Source organism: Balaenoptera physalus (genome assembly GCF_965194825.1).
Source record: "Balaenoptera physalus genome assembly, chromosome: 18".
NCBI lineage: Eukaryota > Metazoa > Chordata > Mammalia > Artiodactyla > Balaenopteridae > Balaenoptera > Balaenoptera physalus.
In genome coordinates, this window is record NC_138899.1 from 74,965,889 (window position 1) to 74,978,388 (window position 12,500).

General features: G+C 40.9%; 1 long non-coding RNA gene across 3 annotated transcripts in view; it reads right to left on the reverse strand.

Moving 5' to 3' along the window:
• Positions 1 to 12,500, reverse strand: part of LOC309647882 — a 655,782-nt gene that overhangs the window by 476,745 nt on the left and 166,537 nt on the right. For all 3 annotated transcript variants that reach the window (XR_014256344.1, XR_014256345.1, XR_014256346.1), the window contains exon 4: positions 4,669 to 4,795. This is a non-coding gene — a long non-coding RNA (uncharacterized lncRNA). The remainder of the gene's footprint in view (positions 1 to 4,668; positions 4,796 to 12,500) is intronic.

Below are 12,500 nucleotides of genomic sequence, written 5' to 3' on the forward strand. Positions count from 1 at the left end.
TATCAGTTACAAATATACAACTTCTATTAACCATTTTAAAGAGTTGCAATTATTTCAAGGATTCTTCCCTCCTCTCTCCCCCATCACCATCTTTTCAGATCCCTGACGTGAAGGAACTCAAGCTGGAGACCTAGTGGATTAACCCTTACAGGATGTGCCTCTCTAAGTTTTCCTCTGATTCTAGAATCAGACTAGAATACATGGGCTGATCAAAACCTAGAAATGTCAACCCTCCACCCAGGACCATATATTCGTTTACTTGTCAGTGTGAATAAAGTGAATTCCAGCCAGTTAGGTTAGTTGTGTTAAAACACAGCCAGTTAGGTTAGTTGCGCTAAAAACAAAGGCTGAAAAAAAGACCATCCACTTTTGCTAAAGAATCCATAATGAATCATCCCATAAAAAATGATCGGTTCCAAAAATGGTAGGTCCCTGTCCTTGATCTGAAAGCTTTGTGTATCTTGCCATCAGCAGAAAGTTTTTACAAGAATGGAAATAAACACACCCATAGTGCTATAAATAAAGGGTGAATAAGGTCGCCAGCGCGAAGGCATCCCAACCCAGTAAAGCACGGGGACCACTAGGCAGCTGTTCTGAGAACCACAGTGCCCCCCCGACAATGGAGGTACTGATGGTTTTTAATCAAGACTTTCAATTTTATACTTAGCCTCATAAGAATTATTGTTAATATGATTTATTCATAAACTTGAGACTTTGCACATTTGATTTACCACAGAAACTAGAACAAAACAGCACATGTCCATGTAAAGAATGCACGTATGCTGAAATATAATTGTAGTTTAAATTTTGGGGAAAAAAAAGCCACCTCCAATGCCAACAAAACCCTCCCCCAAATATTTTTATAACTGTTATTTAGCATATTCCAAAGGAATAACCTTATTCAGAGGAAACTGGTTTTTTAATTTAATGACCGTACAAGATAAGCCCCAAAGAGCCACTAGGTGTAGGGGAAAGCGCACTCAAGTTTCAACAGAATCATCTTTCATTTGTTCCATGTGCAGCCTGCAAGGAAATCTGAATTTGAAATTTGACAAGTGCTTCTTTAGAACACTTTAAAAAATGAGCTTTGGGCCACTTGTTTATGTCCTAAAGGGATGGAGCTTGCAAGAAAAAGAATAGCAAAAAAGCACAAGATCTGTTCAGGCCTCCAAGTATTTTATAGTGTCAGGAGATGCATTTAAGCTTGCCACCATTTTATACTAATAAATGTTAGTCGTGTGATTTGATTTTAAATAAATGGCAAAGTTTTATTTGATTTCTTTGACTACATCATGATGCAGAGCTACCTGGAATCTTATTTGTACAGAAAGTAGGAACACCCTTCCAGAAATAAGAGAACCCCAGGGGTGGATTTAATGGATAAATTATATCCTTAGAAGAAACTAAACTCAAAAGCCAGCATTTTATGATTCCAATAACTTATTTCTGGGTCCCTAAAGCTACTTATCTGTTTTTGTTCTTTATGGAAGAAAAGTGTATATACATGAGCTAAAGAGAGTGACGCTTATGTCCTTCTAAGGTTTTAACTCAACTCTGCCACATGAGTTAACACAAACTGCCACATGGTACTTTTTCTAATTGTTCCCTGCCCTTCTCCTTAATCCTTCTCAGAATTAAACAGATCTGAGTCTGAATCCCAGGGACCTTGAGAAAGTTATCTATCTCCTGAGTCTCTTCTTCATCTGTAAAATTAGGCAAAACGATGTGACCTCACAGGGTTGTTGTAAAGCTTGCATGAAATAAAGGATGTAAAGCCCCAAATGGTGCCTGACACGTGGAGGTTGCCTAGGAGAGCTGGTACCATTCAGTTCGGCTTCTGCTGCCCCCTCCTTTTCTTTATATTCTCCTCTTGTCTTTTCCTTCACTCTCTCTCTTTTAAACCATTTTTTAAATTGAAGTGTAGTTAATTTACAATGTTGTGTTAGCTCAGGTACACAGCAAAGTGATTCAGTTATACATACATATACATATTCTTTTTCAGATTCTTTTTCATTATAGGTTATTAAAAGACATTGAATATAGTTCCCTGTGCTATACAGTATGTCCTGTTGTTTATCTATTTTATACATAACAGTGTGTATATGTTAATCCCAAACCCCTAATTTATCTACCCACCCCCCTATCCCCTCTGGTAACCATAAGTTTGTTTTCTACATCTGTTAGTCTATTCTGTTTTGTAAATAAGTTCATTTATATCATTTTTTTTAGATTCCACATATAAGTGATATCATATGATATTTGTCTTTCTCTGTCTGACTTGCTTTACTTAATATGATCATCTCAAGGTCCATCCATGTTGCTGCAAATGGCATTATTTCATTCTTTTTTATGGCTGGGTAATATTCCATTGTGTATATATGTACCACATCTTCCTTCTCCATTCATCTGTCGATGGTCATTTACGTTGCTTCACGTCTTGGCTATTATAAATAGTGCTGCTTTTTTGAATTAGAGTTTTCTCCAGATATATGCCCAGGAGTGGGATTGCAGGATCATATGGTAGCTCTATTTTTTGTTTTTTTAAGGAACCTCCATACTGTTCTCCATAGTAGTTGTATAAATTTACATTCCCACCAACAGTGTAGGAGGGTTCCCTTTTCTCCACATCCTCTCCAGCGTTTGTTACTTGTAGACTTTTTAATGATGCCATTCTGATTGGTGTGAGGTCTCTTGTCCTCACTTTCTGTATCCTGAAAACAGGCAGACACAGGATAGAGTCTAGAAGGTTTGTGGAGGAACATTCCATGTTCTTTGCCCATTCTGTTACCTGATTAAAACCCCGTGCAGTATGAAAAATTGAAAGTGAAAGAGCTTCATTCACAAAATCATTCCCATCCATGACTTTGTAATTGGTGTAATTCCCCTTGGGCAAGTTAACTAAACAGCCTAGGCATAATCCACAAATGCAAGTGTTGAGAGCTAGGAGGAGATGGAGAAGGTCAAGGACCTTGCCCTGGGCTCCTCAAGGAAGAAGCAGAGCTGGCAAAGGGAGTAGTAACTATCCTCCGCCTCTTGCCTGGGGGCACGCATGGCATCTGTGCTTGTTGCCTAGTTTTCTGCTAACTCTTTTGCAAATGTTATGCCTGGGTGTATTGCTTCTGTCTCTTCCCCCTTCTCTTCTGTTTATGTTCTTCATGTATTCTCTGTAGCACATAGAAATATTTGGGGGTGAAGTGTGCTTGGAGCTTTCTAGGATTTAGGGAAAAGATGACTTTGCTAAAATGTAATGAAAAATGGAGATTTTTCAGTGATAATGGAAATGGCTGGGCTTTACTTCTCAAACCCTTAGGCTACCATCATGTGCATTGTAAGCATCACCAAGCACACTTTTGCGCAAATTGCTGCAGTGTTTTGAAGGATAACGTGTTTTAGGGATATCTCTCATGTTAGATTTTCTTTAAGTAGGAAACAACCATTTTTTTTTTCTCAGTTTTGAAGCTGGTTTAGAACTCACGTGTGTTTTCATTTTCAAGCTAAATCCAAATGCTTGTGATTTCAGCTCTGCTTAAAAATGGCAAGACACAAATTCACTAAGTAGAATTGGGAAATGTGCTTCCGGGGCTCTAACAAATTAACAAAATTACCATGTTACTCTCTCTTCCTGGGATCCTGATCTCACTGAAGACTTATGTTCCTACTTCAATGTCACGTGGGTATAAGATCAGGGATGGAAAAGTGATGAAGGTGAAAATAATAGTAGGAAACGTACAGAGGAATAGTTCATGAAAAAGCTAAGCACAAGGTCAAAACAGAAAATTCCTCTCCAAATCCCCACAGAACTTTGAAACTGTCAGAACTGGCCATACCCAGGAGCCAGTGGCAGCTTTGTTTACAAATCAGAAACACAGTCACTCCCTGCTGACTCTGTTTTCCTTGCTTCCCCATGACAATCCGACCAATCTTGTAAAGCAATGTCTTCTTAACGGGGGATAGTAGGAGAGTCCTAAGAGATGCAGAGCCCGACTGCTGAACTTTCCTAGTGTCTTCAGCTAAACTATCCAACTCACAGCATTTACTGAGCAACTACCATGTGCTCTGATGGCATACAGGGAAGGTTAGGATTTTAGATGTGTATGCATGATACGTCCCTTAAGTGAGAAATATCTAGAACCATCTGCCCCGTGGCCCTTCACTTGACTGGCTTTCCTGGCAGCAGCCCTGAGTGAGGGTTAAATGGAGTGTATGGGACATGCTCAATATTTTAAAGAAGCTGATATTAAGGGAGGAACAAGATACAGGAGGAATTAGAAAGAGTTCTGAGAAATGGGAGAGCCTGTTTTTTTTCTTTTTAAAGATAGGAGAGATTTGAGCATATTTCCATGGTAAGGAGAAGTTTGCCTGGGGTAGTCCCAGCTTCCCCGTGTAAGTATCAACAATGCCCCCTTTTCTTTAACTTTTCCGATTTGGGACAACATGTTATATGGTCACCCTGGGCAGAAGAACCTTGGGAGAGGGAGAGACGGAAGATGGAAGACAAGAGAAGGGTTGTTTGTTGGAACAGGGTTCTGGGGACAGAAGGAGTGGCTCCTGGGTGGGTAGAGGGCTGATTCTTAGAAGGAGAGGCTTAGGGCTTCCCCCAAAGCTGATGAGGGAAGAGTATGAATGATACAGGTTAAGAGCTGGATACAAATTTGTGAGATTTCTTACCTGACTCCTTTTGTCTGTGAAGTAAGAGGCCATGAGGTCACAGTTTAGGGTTCAAATTCCATGTTCAACTTGCTTTATTCTGCTAGCCATGAGGCCGACCTTTTCATAAATGTGGTTCCGTTGGTCTCTGTAACAAGAGGCCAACATTGTTGCTGGATCCGAGCTGAGCATGAACAAATAGCTGAGAACACTCGCCCTAAGAGAAGTTGGTTTAGTCGAGTTACTATCACATGTGAAAATTCTAGCATAGCAGAAAAAGTAGAGTGAGACAAACCTGTAGCACTAACACTTGAAGCCTCTATCACTGTATCCCATTTCATTATGGTAATTATAATCGTAGATTAGCATTGAGAGCTTATTACGTGCTAGAAAGAGTTCTCTTTTAAATTTATATATTTTGTACGCACTTTTTTACTTTCATAATTTTTTTTAGATGAGAAAATCAAGTCACTCACCCACGTTTACACATCTGGTAAATGGCAGAGCCAGGATTTAAACCCAGGGCCCACACTCACAACCAATATGTTATTTTCCCCTCACTCTTTCACTATAATCTGTTGATTTAAGTTCATTTTAGGTTTTCTCTTTTATCTGTGGTATTAAGTCAAAGGCTGTGTGCTAAATTAATGACATATGAATCACCCCAAAAGATGAGATGGTGATGCGGCATGAAGGTTCCTGGCCTGCTGGATGAGACACGCAGTTAAACACGGCAATTCTTTCCCCGCTGCTGCCCCTTGTGAGACGGTTAGGTCCCGGCCCCTCTGTGAAGTCCCTGATCGGCATGGAGGATGAGATTGATGGTTATTCAGTGTAGGAAACACGGTCGTGAAATTCAGCCACAAGGGCAGTTGCCCAACAAGGCCTGACTCAAGGACTGAATCAGTCATGACAGAGGCCATTCTTTGGCCCAGGCTTTCCAACTGGCAACCGCCCTGTCAGTGTGATACACTGGAAGCCTTCAAGAGCGCACACAAGGCTTTGGAGAAATCTTTCTTTGATTCTTCATTCTGCTCTCTTAGATAGTAATATAATGTGCAATGCATTTATTGATGGACACGGTCACTATCTGCCTTGGTGAAAAGAAAAAAAACACAATTTGAACAGCGTGGCATAATTATGGATCAATCAATCAAAAAACTAGTGTCAAAAACAATGACTATCTGAAACTAATACAACACTGTAAATCAACTTCCATAAAAAAATAAAAATGAGCAAACAAAAGCCCAATGACTATGGTAGAGGTTATTGGGGTACAAAAGAAACAGAATTTCCAGTTCATGCCACATGCCACAAGATTAGTGTTAAGGACAGTTCTTCTGCCCTACACTGATGGGAGTATAATGCTAATGCAGGATTAAAAATTTTTTTTAATTGAATAGAGTTTTATTACTTTTGGCATTAAAAATTTTTTTTTCTTCATTGAATAATCCCGTGATGGTGGGCTGATTTCTGTGACAGTGGAAACCAAGAATAATGATTGTATTTTAGGATACCAATTTGATGATACATTTTATATTCATTTGGTATATTTGTCATGACTTAACACAAAGTTATATAATAATTCAACAATTACATAATGCCGCTAGGAACTATTCTGCCTTTTTGTTTCTTGGAACATCTTAGAGGAAACTCATTCTCACGTACATTTGAAAAGTACAGAGAAAATGTGCGTGCTTCTCAAAAAGTTTCTATTTCCTCACTTGTTAAAAGAGTTGAAGATGATGCCATCACTAAGGTTCCTTCCAGCTTTAGCTTTAGATATTCAATAGTGTGGTCAAACATGGGGTCAGGTCAGGAAGAAAGGCATTGTGGGACTTCAGCAAGAGGTCAAACACGGGTATTACTTCTCTAGTGGCCTATGAACTCAGACTGCCCAACTCCCGTGGCTGTGTGTTTGCAAAAACTTGCTAGAACTATGTGCCATTAAAAAACATAACTCTCGTTTTTTCAAAAGCGAATTCCAGCCTTCACACAAAAATTGTCTTTCTGTTGGCATATTCTCTTAGACATGGGAAAGCAATTGAGCTGAGCCTGAATATCATTTCTGCGTTAATGAGGCACACCTCTAGGTCTGAATAGAACATCAAAAGGTAATCCCCGACTTTACAAAATCATGGAACTGGGAAGAGAACATAAAGGTTCATCTCTTCCGTGCACTTACTGACAAGGGTGTTGGGTGTTATTCATTCACTATGCTAAGCGTTGAGGCTACAAAGATGAATAAAATCCAGCTCAGGCCCTTAAGGAGGTTACAGATAGTTGAAGACCCACGATCCAAACAGGAAGAAAGGTGGCTTCAGCCCAAGGGAGAAATAACAAAGCTGCCAACCTGTAGCAAAACTGGGTGTTATCTCCTTCACTCATGACGTGGTGGCCCAGGAGCTGTCTTATGTCAATAAATTATTTGTAAATAAGAAAATAATTTCTTTATGTTATCTGATTGATATCTATACTGAAATGACCCTTAAAACTCCAGGGTCACGTCACCCATGCCCAGCTGGAGGGCAGATGCATCCTCCCCACGTGAGGGAATCGCCCCAGCTCTGCACCAGGCAAGCTTCTGTGGCTTTATCCACACTGGCCCCAGACCGTACTGTATTTGCTGTCCTGTTTCTGCTTGCTCTCTGTGTGTAAGAAATAAACATTCAAAAATGTTTATTTCTTACACACAGAAAAAGGCTCAACCAGATAGAAATCATCTCAATGCAAAATGAAAAACCACAAGGAACAGGATTTTTTTTTTAACCTAATAAATAGCATACATAGTCAGGGACAGATCCAAAATTTCTAAATATGAGGGGTCTCCTATCTGGTTGGAGTTGTGTGTGTGTGTGTGTGTGTGTGTGTGTGTATAGATATGGGTGTGGGTGTGTTGCTGAAGTTGTGCTTACATAGAAAATACTTGTTTTTACTTGGATTGTGTCTTTCATTGGAGGAGAGAAGGGCTGATGGGGTAACGGGGTGGAGCTCTGACCACCCCGTCACCACTGTGTGCTGCTGTGTGCAAGGTATACGTACATATTATAAACAGGTAGTACAGCTATAGAAACACATAAGGGCTGGGGTGGTGATGATGGTAAAGTTGGTATTCATATTCACCGACAGCATTCTAAGCAGGCAAACCCTTTGGAGAATAACTTGAATGCACAGTTCAAGAGCCATGGGGAGGCTTATAGACTTGACTCCATGATAACAAGTTTCCGGACTCTCCCCTAGACAAGTAATTCAAAATGCAGAAAGGCTTATTTGCACAAAGAGCATACAATTGCAAGCAACCTTTATGTCCCCCAAACAGAAAGTGATTGTATAAATTATAGTACATGGACACAGTGGAATAGTATGCAACCGTTACAAATGAGGAGTAGGAAGATTAGGTAGCCATTTGTAACATTAAAAAATTTTAATGTTTAAAAAATGAATTTTCATTTAATATTGAAAAGAAAATTTTATGCATACCACAAATATGTGAAATTATGTACATAAAACAACCTGGAAGGAAATATACAAAAAACAAAAATAGTTTTTCTAATTTCCAAAGTTTCTATAATATTGGCATTGCTCTTTATTTTAAAAATAAAAGAGAAAAATACATACTGGGTTGACTATGTATTATGTAGTAGAATGGCTCCTTGTTTTTGTGGAACTTTGTTAGCAGAAGACAGAGTAACAAGCACTGTATTCTGAGTCAAACTAAAGACCAAAACTGGTCTTTCTGATCTGAAAAAAAAAAAAAAAAAAGAGTTGGGCTTTGATCATCTTCAGGACGGCCTTAGGGTTTTTAGATTACGTGGGTCCATGACAACTAACCCAAAACATCCAGATAAAAGGTACTGTTGGAGTTCAGAGGCCCTTTTCCATCCTTCTATAAAAACAAATCTCATCATGGCATTCCCCCACCTACAACCTTTCAGTGGCTTCCATCTGCTATCAGAGTAAATCCAAACTGCTTAGCCTCAGTTGCAAAGTGCTTGGTGACTGGCCTCCACTTTCTCTCTCCTGCCCTTTTCTTGCCCCACCCCTCCCTCATTCCCAAGCAGCAATCTGGGCTTCAGCCATCTCCCCTCCTTGACTCCTTGGCTTCTAGTCTGCGTCTCAACCCGTGTGTGTGTGTGTGTGTGTGTGTGTGTGTGTGTGTGTGTGTGTGTGTGTGTGAGAGTGTGTGTGTGTGTGTGTGTGTGTGTGTGTGTATGCTCTTCCTGAACACCCCGGCTGCTCACCTGGCCTTCACCTGGTTCAACTCCAGATACCTCCAGGCTGAATTCACCTCATTTCCTCTGTGCTTTCCAACTGCCCAGTGCTTGTTCCCATGGTGGCACGTATCAACCCATCGCATGGTATTTTAAATGTCCCCTTCCCCATCTCTATCCCTTTCTGGACTCTGAACAGAGGGAAATGTCTTGAGGTAAAGAGACTTGGGTTGGATCAGAGGAGAGGTCAAGGTCTGGGTGAGTAAATGAACACAGCGGGGCGGGGGAGGGGAGAGCGGTGGGATTATGATTATTCCTTACGTCTCTGTGACCGTGGCCACCTTTACAAATCACAGTACCTACAGGTTATCACCCCTATTATTAAGACAAGACTGGGGCAAAGGAAGGAAGCTGAACTTGAAGGAATTTGACATACACAGTGTTTCTCAGTTCTGGCTGCACAATCAAAATACTTAGGGGATCTTTGAAAAATACCGGTGTCAGGTCCGGTCCAGGAGAGTGTGATTTAGTTGTTCTGGGGAAGGGCTGGGGCATCTGTCTTTTTAAATGGTTCCTAGTGATTTTTATGGGAACTGGGCTGAGAATGTCTGGTTAGGGGAGTGTAGGGTTAAAGGGCTGGACATATTTGCAACGCGTGTGCAGGGGTGGTCCTCAGGAGTGAAAATAGGTCAGCCAACGTGTCCGGGCTGTTCCCTTGCCTTACACAATATAATTCTTTTCTTCATATCCCAAACGCCTTCAGAGCATGATTCTCAAATCTACAAACACACATAGTCCGTTTATTCTGCTGCAGCAAGAGTAAAGACTAAAGGGGGAAAGTCCATTACTAAACTAGTAACTAGCAAATTATGTCTAGTTTCAGAGAAAAGACCTCGACCTTTTTTTGTGGTAGGAAATGAACATTTCTTGAGAATCCTTCTATGATAGGAGTCTTCACATTGGTTTTAGGGGGCTTCATATAGATTTTCTCGTGAGAAAGAAATGTAGTATAATTTTACAAAGCAAAACCTTGATGTGACTCTTACACTGGGACCAAAGAGGACCAGGCCAGTCTTGGGTAAAACCGGACAGAGGGGGCAAAGGCGGTCCTCAAAGTTCTTCCTTCCACTTTGCCCACAGAGTATGGTATATCCACAACCCTTGCCTCCACCCCCCAGGCATTGCTGCAAACCTTTCTCTGCCTCTTGTGGCATTTTCCTACTCCCAGATCTTTAATAAACGACAATGGATGGCATAATGAGATAATCAAGCAAAGTAATATCTGATTCAAGGTTACTGGTCTTATAGAAAATAATGCTTCTCTCTAGTTTAAATTCCAGAGGTTTTTGTGAAGACCCTTAAGGAATGAGCCTAAGATGGGAATCATTTCAGACCCCTTACATGGCAGATAGGGGAGATTATATTTTTAACAGCTTCACTGACATACAATTTACATATCATAAAAATCATCCATCTCAAAATAGCCAAAAGGTAGAAGCAATCCAAGTGTCCATCGATGGATGAATGGATAGGCAAAATGTAATACATACATACATACAGTGGAGTATTTATTTCCTCTTAAAGAGGGAGGAAATTCTGACACGTGGTACAACATGGATGAGCCTTGAAGACATTAAGTGAAATAAACCAATTACAAAAGGACAAGTACTGTATGATTCTAATTATATTAGGTACCTAGAGTTGTCAAATTAATAGAGACAGAAAGTATTATGGTGGTTGCCGGGGGCTGGGGGGAGGGGGAATGGGAAGTTGTTTATTGGGTTTGGAGTTTCAGTTTCACAAGATGAAAGAGTTCTGCAGATGGATGGTGGTGATGGTAGTACAACAGAGTAAATGTACTTAATGCCACTGAATTGTGCACCCCAGAAAGGTTAAGATGGTAAATTTTAAATTATGTGTATTTATAATTTAAAAAAAAATAAATTCACCCATTTAACGTATACAATTCAATAGTTTTTAGTACATTTACAGAGTTATGCAGCCATCACCGTAATCTAATTTTAGAACATTTCCATCACACCCTGCCCTCCACCCCCCCAAAAAAACCCTCATACCCATGAGCAGTCACTTGAGGGAGATATTTTTAACAGGTCATGGGTGTCATGTGTTATTCTTCCAGGACTTGACTTCATAGACTCTTAGAAGGGGCCTTAGAGATTTTAGTCCCACCCCCTCAGATGAACAAATTGAGGCTCAGAGAAGCAAAGTGTCTTGTCAAAGGTCACACAGCAAATTCATCGCCAGAGCCAGGTCTTTTGATTTCCCGTAGAGTTACTTTTTGTAATACAAAAATGCTGTGTCACTTGCTTCCTTCAAATTGATGCTGAGAGTAGATTGAAGGTATTAAGAAGATGTTATCCTTTCCTGCCGTGGACAGATGGGCTCTTTTTCCAGTCTCTCTTCTCACCCACCTGAGTCGGGAAGTACAGAGTAAAGAGAGGAGAGTGGAAAAGTCTGCGACTGTGTCCAGTAATGCTCCTTTGTGCCTTAACTCTATTAGGAAAGAGCTATAATGAATCTTGTGGAGAATAATGTCGCAGCCTCTCTTAGAAGAGAGATTGGAAATACATCCAGGTGCAGGGACTTTACTTATGAAAGATGCTGCCTTTTGTGGAGGTGGCTGGGGTAACCAATGTCAAACAGCAACACCATGTATCAGAAATGCCAAGGTCTTGGGCTGGCAGTGGTGGTCATTATGTCTCTTGTCGTCGCATGATTGCTGGGAAACAGCAGAGGAAGTGAGTTGAGGCTTCTATACATCCTGCCACTTTCTGCTTCTTGCAGAGCCTTGGCCAGGGCAGTAGTTGGATGAAAGTTGGGGTTTGGAGTAGGGTGAAGGACTAACTTCGTAAGCAAGAGCCTTCAATATTCCTTCTGAACTCACTGAAACATCTTCGGCTGCCCTTATTTCCTGGAGGGTTGCTGGAGAGGCCTCTGTGGTTGCTAAACATGGAGAATGAGGCCAAGGAAAATCATGTAGCTATGGACTCAGAAATATCTATACCAAGTCCTGAAGCCTAATCAGGGCAAGATTCAGGCCTCTTTTTTCTTCTGTCCTTTGGTCTCTCTGGGAATTCAATCTACCCTCTTCCTCCCTGGTTACCACTCTAACTCACCCCAGGATGATGTAGGCCTCCAGGAGTGCTTGGAATTTCTCCAGCCGGGCTACTCAAGAGGCAGGTACTCTAAACGTCCTGTGAGTTTCCATCATGATGAGACACACCTGACAGGAGAGATTGCTGTGGGGAATGACACAGGCTCCTAGACAATGGGGGACACTGCCTGGATTATTCATTTTTAAACTCCTGGTGCCTAGCAGAGTGCCTGGTGTGTTTGTTTGCTGAATGAATAAGTAGTAACGTTTCACATCAAATGATGCATTGTTATTTACAAAGTGATTTATTTTCCCTGCATGAATTTACCCTCACAAGTGCCCCTACTTTACCCCTGGAAGGTAGGCAAGACTGTTTCACAGATGAGGTCACATAACTGTAGGTTGGAGAGGTGGCTTTCAGACTCTTACTCTGTTGGCATTTTTATGCAGGTGTCTCACTGAGACAGCCCTTCCTAAAATACCCTAAGAGAGATATGTATAGAGATATGTATAGAGATATGTATAGA